Genomic DNA, 10,258 nt, shown 5'->3' on the forward strand with positions numbered 1-10,258 from the left:
TTCATCACCTTAAATATGTCCTGCCACTCCCTTCTGGCTTGCTGAGTTTCTACTGCAAGATCAGCTGTTAATGTTATGGGGATTCCCTTGTGTGTTATTTGTTGCTTTTCCCTTGATGCTTTTAATATTTTTTCTTTGTATTTAATTTTGATAGTTTTTTTAACATGTGTCTTGGTGTGTTTCTCCTTGGATTTATCCTGTATGGGACTCTCTGTGCTTCCTGGACTTGTTTGACTATTTCCTTTTCCATATTAGGGAGATTTTCAACTATAATCTCTTCAAATACTTTCTCAGTCCCTTTCTTTTTCTCTTCTTCTTCTAGGACTCCTATAATTCAAATGTTGGTGCATTTAATGTTATCCCTGAGGTCTCTGAGACTGTCTTCAATTTTTTTTCTTTATTCTGCTCTGTGGCAGTTATTTCCACTATTTTATCTTCCAGGTCACTTATGTGTTCTTATGCCTCAGTTATTCTGCTACTGATTCCTTCTAGATAATTTTTAATTTCATTTATTGTGTTGTTCATCACTGTTTGTTTGCTGTTTAGTTCTAGTTCCTTGTTAAATGTTTCTTGTGTTTTCTCCATTCTGGTTCAAGATTTTGGATCAGCTTTACTGTCATTACTCTGAATTCTTTTTCAGGTTGACTGCCTATTTCCTCTTCATTTGTTTGGTCTGGCGAGTTTTTACCTTGCTCCTTCATCTGCTGTGTGTTTCTTTGTCTTCTCCTTTTGCTTAACTTACTGTGTTTGGGGTCTCCTTTTCACAGGCTGCAGGTTCGTAGTTCCCGTTGTTTTTAGTGTCTGCCCCCAGTGAGTAAGGTTGGTTCAGTGGTTTGTGTAGGCTTCCTGATGGAGGGGACTGGTGCCTGTGTTCTGGTGGATGAGGATGGATCTTGTCTTTCTGGTGGGCAGGACCATGTCTGGTGGGGTTTTTTTGGGTGTCTTTGAACTTTTTATGATTTTAGGCAGCCTCTCTGCTAATGGGTGGGGTTGTGTTCTTGTCTTGCTCTTTGTTTGGCATGGGGTGTCCATACTGGCACTTGCTGGTCATTGAGTGGAGCTGCATCTTAATGTTGAGACAGAGATCTCTGGGAGAGCTCTCGCCAATTGATATTATTTGGGGCCAGGAGGTCCCTGGTGGACCAATATCCTGAACTTGGCTCTCCCACCTCAGAGGCTCAGGCCTGACACCCGGCTGGAGCACCAAGACCCTGTCAGCCACACTGCTTATCACAACTCCACAGCTGAAGGCAAAGGGTTTCTCTCAGCTCCAGGTCACAGTGCCCCAGGGAAGTGTACAGATTGGCTTGCCTCCCACAGACATCCAGAGCGGCCCGGATGAAGCCACAGAGCATCTCATGTCTCATTCTCTGATCCTGCTTGCTCTATCGATTTTGGAACTGTTGCCCCAGTTTTAATCATGAGGGTTTAGAGCTCTGTAACAGATGCTGTTAGAGTTCAGCCTGTTATCCCATGGATCCCTTCAGCATTTTTGTCAAAATGCCTTTTTAATGGAACTAAAATAATCATGCTTAATTTCACCTCTGACAAGCAGATCTTAAAATGGAAGCTTAAATATTTTGTTTAAGGTATGGAAGACATTTTTTCCCAAGAGAATAATTTAGGCAAACAGAATGAAACATGAATTTACATTTATAAATAGTTTTTATGATATTATATCTTTAATAATTAGCTGGGAATTTATAAAAATATATTTACAAATTTTCTCTTAAACTGTGTTGAATCACAATGTACTAGCAAACCTGTTATGCAATTAGATAGTTTCACAATAGATAAAAAGTTGACACTGTTTCCATTGACTATAAATTACTTTGAAGTTTATAAAATTAAATACTTCTAAATAACTCTAATCTTTCTATTTCCTATTCAGAATTTGGCAAACACAGAATTCTTTAGCTAGTATTTGCTTTAAGTCTTATAAGAAGGCATTTGATATAGAGCATATTAACATTAGAAAAACAAAATTCGGTGAAAGAAAATGCATGTGTTGAGAGCTGTTGAAAAATATAACTAAAATTTTATATTAATCTCATCTAATTTAGGTAATAAGTTGGCAAACAAAGGTTTTGCTTACTAAGTTGATAATTTTGACAGCTCTGATTATTTGAATAAGTTAAGTAATGAATTTTATCACAGAACTTATTAGTAGATTAATTTAATAGTTGTAGCAATAATAAAAGCCTATATTTTATAATATCTTTGATTTCAAGACAAGAATAGATTAGATAAATATAGTATGTATACATCCAAAGAAATATAAAATATTTCTGAATTAACAAAATAGAGGGGAGACCCTACATATTTTATTGTAGATTTTGACAGCTTTGTGTTTATTTTAGCTATATTGCATTTATGAATGAAAATATTCTGATTCATTTTATCAGATGAATAACACATGACCTAATGTGAAGAGTTTACATTGAAGATAGTGATTTTTTTTCTGGTTTCAGTGAAGTATTTTATACAAAAATTTTTCACAATCATAGATCATGCCGGTATGTGACAAAGAATATAATGAGATTGATTCATTTGTCTTGTTCCCAAAAATGATGTAAATTACCAGTAAATTGGTCACTTTGAAGGAACTGCTGATCATAAAAATGACCAGGACGAAAACCCTGCCCTGCGGTTTTATTCCCATTGTATATGTAAGTACAATCATCATTGCAGCTAAGAAATGCAAGAAAAAGAAAAAGACTAAATTTTAAAAGTACAGCTGCAAGCTATTAACTCCTGATTTATTGAAGCTATACAACTAAATGCCTAGGACAGCAACAGGCATATAACAGGTATTACAAAACATCTACTGAATAAAATGACTATCTGACCTTATTGAATATCCAGTGTAATGGGGAACTCATCACACTTGCAAGTAAGTTTCTATACACTTAGTTATAGCTAATGAGTCCTTATTTCTATTACTTGGGCAGAATTATTGTTGAAATAGTCTGAGACCTCAACAGACGACCAGTTAGAAATGGAGAAAGGTTGGAACTGGGAGTTACTAAACCTTGGGGAACTGACGTTGATATAAAGAAGAATGGTATTCAAAATAGACAGGCAAAAATACAAATCACAGTGTGTCTAAAGATATACATTGAATATGTACTGATTTAGGAAGTTGTCAGTATTTGAGAAAACTTTTTCTTAGGTTTCAATTTTTTATTGATATATAATTTAAATGACAGTAATACCACATATCTTAGGTGTAATGAATTTTGATGAATACATATATACCCAAGTATTGAGTGCCTCAATCAAGATAGAGTTCCCTCCTGCTGGCTTCCAGTCAGGTCTTCCTAATCCTAGCACTGAGCCTACCATGGTTTCTTTCACCACAGAAGGGTCTTCCTTGTCCTTGAACAGTATCTACATACAATTACAGAGTATATACTCTTTTGAGTCTGTTTTATTTTCATTCAAAATTATGTTCATGTGATTTACCCATTTTGTTGCATGTATCAGCAGTTCAGTTATCTTTATTGCTCAGTTGTGTTCCACTCTGTGACTATGTCACAATTTGTCCATTTCCCAGCTGATGAATATTTGGGATGCTTTCAGTTTTTATTTATTACAAAAGAGGTTGTTATGAGCATTCTATACAAGTCTTTTTCAAATTTTTATTTTTTTCTAGAAGTAGAATTGCTAGGATTTATTTTTAGCTTTTCAAGAAACTAGACAACTCTTTTCTAAAGCGGTTGCACCATTTTGTACTCCCAGTTATCAATCTCTGAGGGTTCTAATTGTTCCATGCCATTACAAACACTTTTTTAAAAATTGAGATATAATTGACGTATAACATTATATTGGTTTCAGGTATATAATATAATGATTTGATATCTGTATATGTTGTGAAATGAGCATCACAATAAGTCTAGTTAACATCCATCACCAAACATAGTTAACATATTTTTTTCTTGTGATGAGAACTTTTAAGTTCTATTCTTAGCAACATTCAAATATACAATAGAGTATTTTTTTATTTATTTTATTTTATTTATTTTTATTTTTGCCTGAATTGGGTCTTTGTTGCTGCGCACGGGGTTTCTCTAGTTGTGGCGAGCAGGGGCTACTCTTGGTTGCGGTGTGCGGGCTTCTCACGGTGGTGGCTTCTCTTGTTGTGGAGCACGGCCCCTAGGTGCGCGGGTTTCAGTAGTTGTGGCGTGCGGGCTCAGTAGTTGTGGGTCGCAGGCTGTAGAGTGGAGGCTCAGTAGTTGTGGTGCACAGGGCTTAGTTGCTCCGTGGCATGTGGGATCTTCCCGGACCAGGGCTCGAACCCATGTCCCCTGCATTAGCAGGCAGATTCTTAACCACTGCACCACCAGGGAAGCCCTGCAATAGAGTATTATTAATTATAGTCAATATGCTGTACATTACATCCCTAAAAACACTTTTAATCTTAGCCATTCTAAAGGTGGGAAATGGTATCTCATGGCAGTTTTAATTAGAATTTCCCTGAGAACTAATAAAATTGGGCACTTTTTCTTGTGCTTATTGGCTACTTGCATATTTGTCTTGTTGTTTAAAGCTCTGCTCATTTTTTAATTGGGTTATTTGTCTTTTTAGTATTGAGTTATAGGAGTTCTTTCTATATTATTTATATGTTATATATATTCTTATATTATACCCTTCCATATTCTTTATATATACTAGATATGTCTTTTATTAGATACATATATACTATAATATTTTCTCCCATTTTTTGGCTTACCTTTTCATTTATGTTAACTATTTCTTTTGATAACAAAATTTTTAAGTTGATGAACTATAATTTATAAATATTTTCTTGTATGGTTTTTGCCTTCTGTGTCTTACCTGAGAAATCTTTGCCTACCCAAAGTTCTTGAAAAATTTCTCATGTATTTTGTCTATAAGACATATAGTTTTAGCTTTATATTTATGCCTATGATCCTTCTTGAATAAAATATGTATGTGAGTGAAGTGCAAGGGGAATCAAAGTTTTGGGGTTTGTTTTTGTTTTTTCCATATGGATATCCACTTGGTCAGGAACTTTTCTCTCCCCCATTGAATTATATTGTTACCTTTGTTCAAAACTGACTGTTGAAGCAGTGGTGTAAAGGTGACAGGACACCTGGATTCCTCAGTTTCCTTCTTTTTCCATTCCTGGGCTGGAGGAAATACCTGAACATATGGAACCCCAATGCCGGGCAGCCAGGACCATATCCACACTCCCCTAATGTCGGGTACCCTGGAGGTTGCAATCCTGCCCATCTACCACCTGCCACCCCTACCTTTCCTCCAGACCCCTTTCCCACTCCCCCAGGAGCACCCCAGGGGAATCCAGCCTTTCCCCCTGGTGGGCCCTGTCATTCTGTGCCACAACAAGGGTATCAGGATGCCAACCCTCAGGTCCCTACCCCCCTCAATACCCACCACCTGCCCCTGGCATGTGTCCTGTGAATCCGTTGACTCCTGGCAAGGTAGGACCAGGAATGGTGATTGACAAGAAGATGCAAAAGAAAATTTAAAAAGCTCATAAAAAGAAGCAGAAACACCACAAACATGGCAAGCTTTCCTCCTCCTGCTCTTCCTCTTCCAGCAGTGACTCTGACTGAATACAGGGCCTGAACCCTTCCCTGAAGTCTCTCCAGTTCTGCTCTCCCATCAAGTTTCAGATGCCATCTTGTACTGGGGGAAATTAGCCCTTGTGTCCCTCCCCCCGCCATCCCTGCAATCTAAGCCTCTCTCTGCTGTTCAACCCTAACTGGCTAGGGAAAACGGGAGAAGAATTGCCATGGGCTAGCGAAGGCTGTCTTCCCACTGCTTAGATAAAACTTTTAGCTGGTGAATTTTTCAGAACTATATTTTGAAGATGGTGAGATTTGAGGTAAATGCTGAGACAAGTCTAAGATCTGTAAAATGTGATTTTTTTACTTTCTTTTGTAATACTTATGATTGGGGAGATGCTGTGGAAATTTAATTATGGAAAGAAAAAAACGACCTGTACCTTTCTTGTAATTGTGGCATGCTTGGATGATTTAGTGGCAAATAAACATTTCCCAGCAGGCCTTTTATTGATTGCACTCACTGCAAGGCTGCTGGGAAGTGGAGTCCATTTGGCTGATGAGCTCTGACTGCCATTTTGGAAACTGATCTCTACCTCTTAGCTCAGGATGCTATCTCAGGTCCTGCTCTCACTCTCCAACTCTCAGTCCAAATAAAGCTGTTTCTCCTGGGGAAGAAAACAAAAAACAAAAACTGACTGTTAATACATCTTTATATTTCTAGACTTTCTATTCTGATCACCTTGTGTGTACTTATTTTAATACCATACTGTCCTGACTGCTATAACTTTAAGTCTTGAAATCAGGAAGTGAAGGTCTAACAACTTTGTTCTTCTTCAAGATTGTTTTGTCAATTCTAGAATCTTTGTATTTCCTATAAATTCTAAAGCCAGGCTCTGATTTATATAAAAAATACTAATTGGCTTTTGAAGATAATTACATAGAACCTATACAGACATTTTGAAGAATTGGTTTCTTAACAATTTGTCTTATAATGCACGAACATGCACAAACATTATGTATCTCTTCATTTATTCTGGTCTTCCCTCTTTTCTCATCAATATTTTGTAGTTTATAGTAGAAGGATTTTCATATGTTTTGTTAAGTATTTCCTGTCCTTGAATGCTGTGTTTTAAATTTGATTTCCTAGTTTTCTGTTGCTAATACATAGAAATACAATTAATTTTTGTGTATTAACTTTGTATTCTGTGCTAAGTTCACTGTTCTAGTAGGTTTTCTTTTAAGATTCCTTTGGGAATTAGTATTGGGGGTTTTCTACATAAACATAATGTGATCTGTGTATAATGACAATTTTACTTCTTTTGTTTTAATCTGAATGGTCTTTTATTTCTTTTCCTTACCTCACACTAGTATTTCCAACTCAGTGTTGAATAGAGGTAGCAAAAGTAAACATATTCACCACATTTCTCAATCTTGAAGTGGAAATGTTCCATTTTTTACCATTAAGTGTGTTAACTATAGGTTTTTCATAAATGTCCCTTATGAGATTGAAAATCTTTCTCTTCCTTGTATACTGAGTACATTCATTTATCATGAATGGCAGTTGAATGTTTTTTTAATACTTTTTCTGTATCTATCAAGATGCTCATGTATTTTACTTTTTGTTATGTTAACGTAGTGAGTTTGTTTGATTTTCAAATATTAAACCAACTTTATATTGATGGAACATATCCAACCTGTTCATGATATATTTTTATGTTTGTATATAAATATTGCTGGATTCAATTTGCTATTTTGTTAAATATTTTTGCATCTATATTCACAAGGTATATGACTCCATAATATTTTTCATGATGTCGTTTTTAGAATTCATTATCAAGTTTGTGTTGATGTTACAGACAAGTAGGAAAATGTTCTCTCCTCCTATCTCTTTCTTATATGTTTAATAATAATATTTACTGGGGATGGGCTATGACCCTGGGATTTTCTTTTATGTTTGAATTCATTTTTCATTAACAGATATAGGGCTATTCAATTAAGTTTTCCTATTTCTTCTTGTGAAAAGAATCTATTCAAAAATTCAGAAATCATACTTTACTAAGAGTTGCCAAAATTGAACTTTGAAAAGTGACAGTGTTAAGCTGACAACTGGCCTATGACTTTCTAGGATTCCATACACTGGTTGGATGTTTGAGAGCTGCAGCTCCTAAGGGGGAGGCAGGAGGCGGGGAAGAGCCAAGCCAGTTGAGATCTCAGACACACAGCTGGATTTCGGGGTAAGATTTCATTTCCGGTGGGGGGACTGAAGCTAACTAAAGAAGCAGAGCAGGAATTTCAGTTACACTGAATGAGCAAACACAATAGAGGTTTAAAAAAAAAATTCTGCCTTGAGGATTAATGCAACTGGAACATAGATGGAAGTGACACAAGACCTAAATAAATAATAAATATTTAATGCAAAAGGGATCTAATCTCAAAAGGCTTTAATAAAAGGGGAACCGATCTCAAAAAGTTACATACTGTCTGATTCCATTTATATAATGTTCTCAGAATGACAAAATTATAGAGAAAGAGAATGCACAAGTGGTTGCCATGGATTAAGAGCATGATTAGAAAGGAGGCAGCATGAGAGAGTCGCTTTGTAGGGATGTAATGATGTAATGATGGTTCTTTATGTTGATTATAATGATGGTTATATAAATCTATACATATGGAAAAATAACATAGACTTACACACAACAGCATAAAATAATGAGTGCATGCAAAATACAGTAAAATTTGAGCAAGGTCTATAGTTTGGTTAATTCTACTATACCAATCAATTTCCTGGTTTTGATAATGCACTATAATTATGTAAGATGTCACCATTGAGAGAAGCTGGGTGATGGGTACAAGGAATCTCTCTGTACAATTTTTGCAATTTTATGTGAATTTATAATTATTTCAACATATAAGTTTAAGCAAATTTAAAAATAAATAAAAAAGGGAATTCGTTGGCTCACAAAAGTTAAATATCCGTGGTTATACTAGTACCAGAGTTTCAAATTATATTACTAGGACCCACTCTAAGAAAACATCTTAATTCTGCTCTCTTTCTTGTTGGCTTCTGTCAAAGATTTAATGAAAAGACAGTAGCTTCCCAGACAAGTACATTTTGTGTGTATGTGTGTGATGGGGGTGGGGGAGAGTTAAGGAAGACACAATTATCTTCTTCCAGCAATTCAAACATAATATTCTGTGTCTAAGTGTTACTGGACAAAATTGGGACATATGATCATCCCTAAGCCAATCACAGTGCCCATACCCAGGGTATGTTGTTGAGTCGACCTCATAAAAAGCACAGCGAATTGAGACTGTGGGAGGGGTACATCAAAGGTACATCAAGGTATTGTTACCAAAAGACAGAATAGACACTGGGTTCCCTGAAAAACCACTAGGAGGGCATAAAATTACTCAGAGCTCATGTCAGGTGTGCCAGACACTTAAAAGAATATGGTAGGCTCACTATTCTAAAATGCACTCGTCATTCAAGCAGAAATCTTAATACACTTTCTGACTTAAACAACATTGGTTTAGAAACTGGGTGGCATTTGAGAAGACAGAAATTGACATATTAAAATGGAAAATACTTTCCCCTAAGCCTCGTTCATTAATCATATATAAAATATGCTTTCGAGAGCTGCATAAAATAAGTCTAATTGTTATTTAATTTAGAGTTCTTTAAGTTAGGCAAATATCATTTTACCCTGAAATCTCTTTTTTACAAAGCTAAACTTCTTTAATTTTTATAGGACTCCCTTATATATCATGGTTTTCAAATGTATTTCTCTTAAAGAACTGTGTGTATTATTCTAGATGTGGCCTGACAAGCACAGAGTAAAGCAAAACTCTTACCTCCCATGTTCTGGACACTGTATCTATGCTATTAGTTAGTTTGGTGGACATCTTCACTATGTCACTGACTCATTATATTTGCAGTCGAACAAAACTCTTCTTTAAATCTTTCCTACATATACTTTTATTTTTTTGCACCTTTTCAATATTGAGCTTGTAAAGATTTTTAAAAATAATTCATTCTTTTACTTTGATGTTGGAAAAATTTCTATCTTAAATATAACATTCTCAGATTTTTCCCCCTGTAGTTTTAACCACCTAGGATTATCTTTCAGTCAATATCTTCAATTTTGTATGTCAATGATATTCCCAGTATTTTCTCATCAATAAATTTCAATTAACATGTTATCTGTATCCAACCCTATTTATCATTATATATCTTGGTCAAGAAGCAGACCTTTCACATAGATTTAACACTATTGGGATCTGGGCGTTAAGTCCATCTGAGTATTTTATTGTCAAATATGGTTTGAACTCTCTGTGTGTTGAAAACAGCTCCAAGAACCCTATGTGTTGCTTCACTTAATGATCACAACAACCCATGAGGATGTAATATTGTCATCCCCATTTTACAGATTAGAAAACTGAGTCACACAGTTTAAGTAACTTTCCCAAAGTTGTACCATCAGTAAGTAGCTGAGCCAGGACTCTAACCAAGGCAAACTGACTCCAGAACCTGTTTTCTTCCAACCTCATCACTTTCCCTCACCACTCATGCCTACAAGAATATCATGTGCAGTCTCTCAAAAGGCCATACTAAAATTCACATGTCATTAGAACTCTAGAACCAAGTCTGAATCACTAGAATTATCACTATTTTCCCAATTTATCATAGTCATGACTGCAAAGAAATGAGT

At 35.7% G+C, this 10,258-nt stretch overlaps 1 pseudogene; it reads left to right on the forward strand.

Annotated features, from left to right (window-relative positions):
• Positions 1-2,510: 2,510 nt before the first annotated feature.
• Positions 2,511-5,597, forward strand: LOC114886184 (annotated as a pseudogene).
• The last annotated feature ends 4,661 nt before the right edge of the window (positions 5,598-10,258 follow it).

The sequence above is a fragment of the Monodon monoceros genome, unplaced genomic scaffold (assembly GCF_005190385.1).
Source record: "Monodon monoceros isolate NGI ecotype Baffin Bay Population unplaced genomic scaffold, NGI_Narwhal_1 Super_Scaffold_6, whole genome shotgun sequence".
Classification (NCBI taxonomy): domain Eukaryota; kingdom Metazoa; phylum Chordata; class Mammalia; order Artiodactyla; family Monodontidae; genus Monodon; species Monodon monoceros.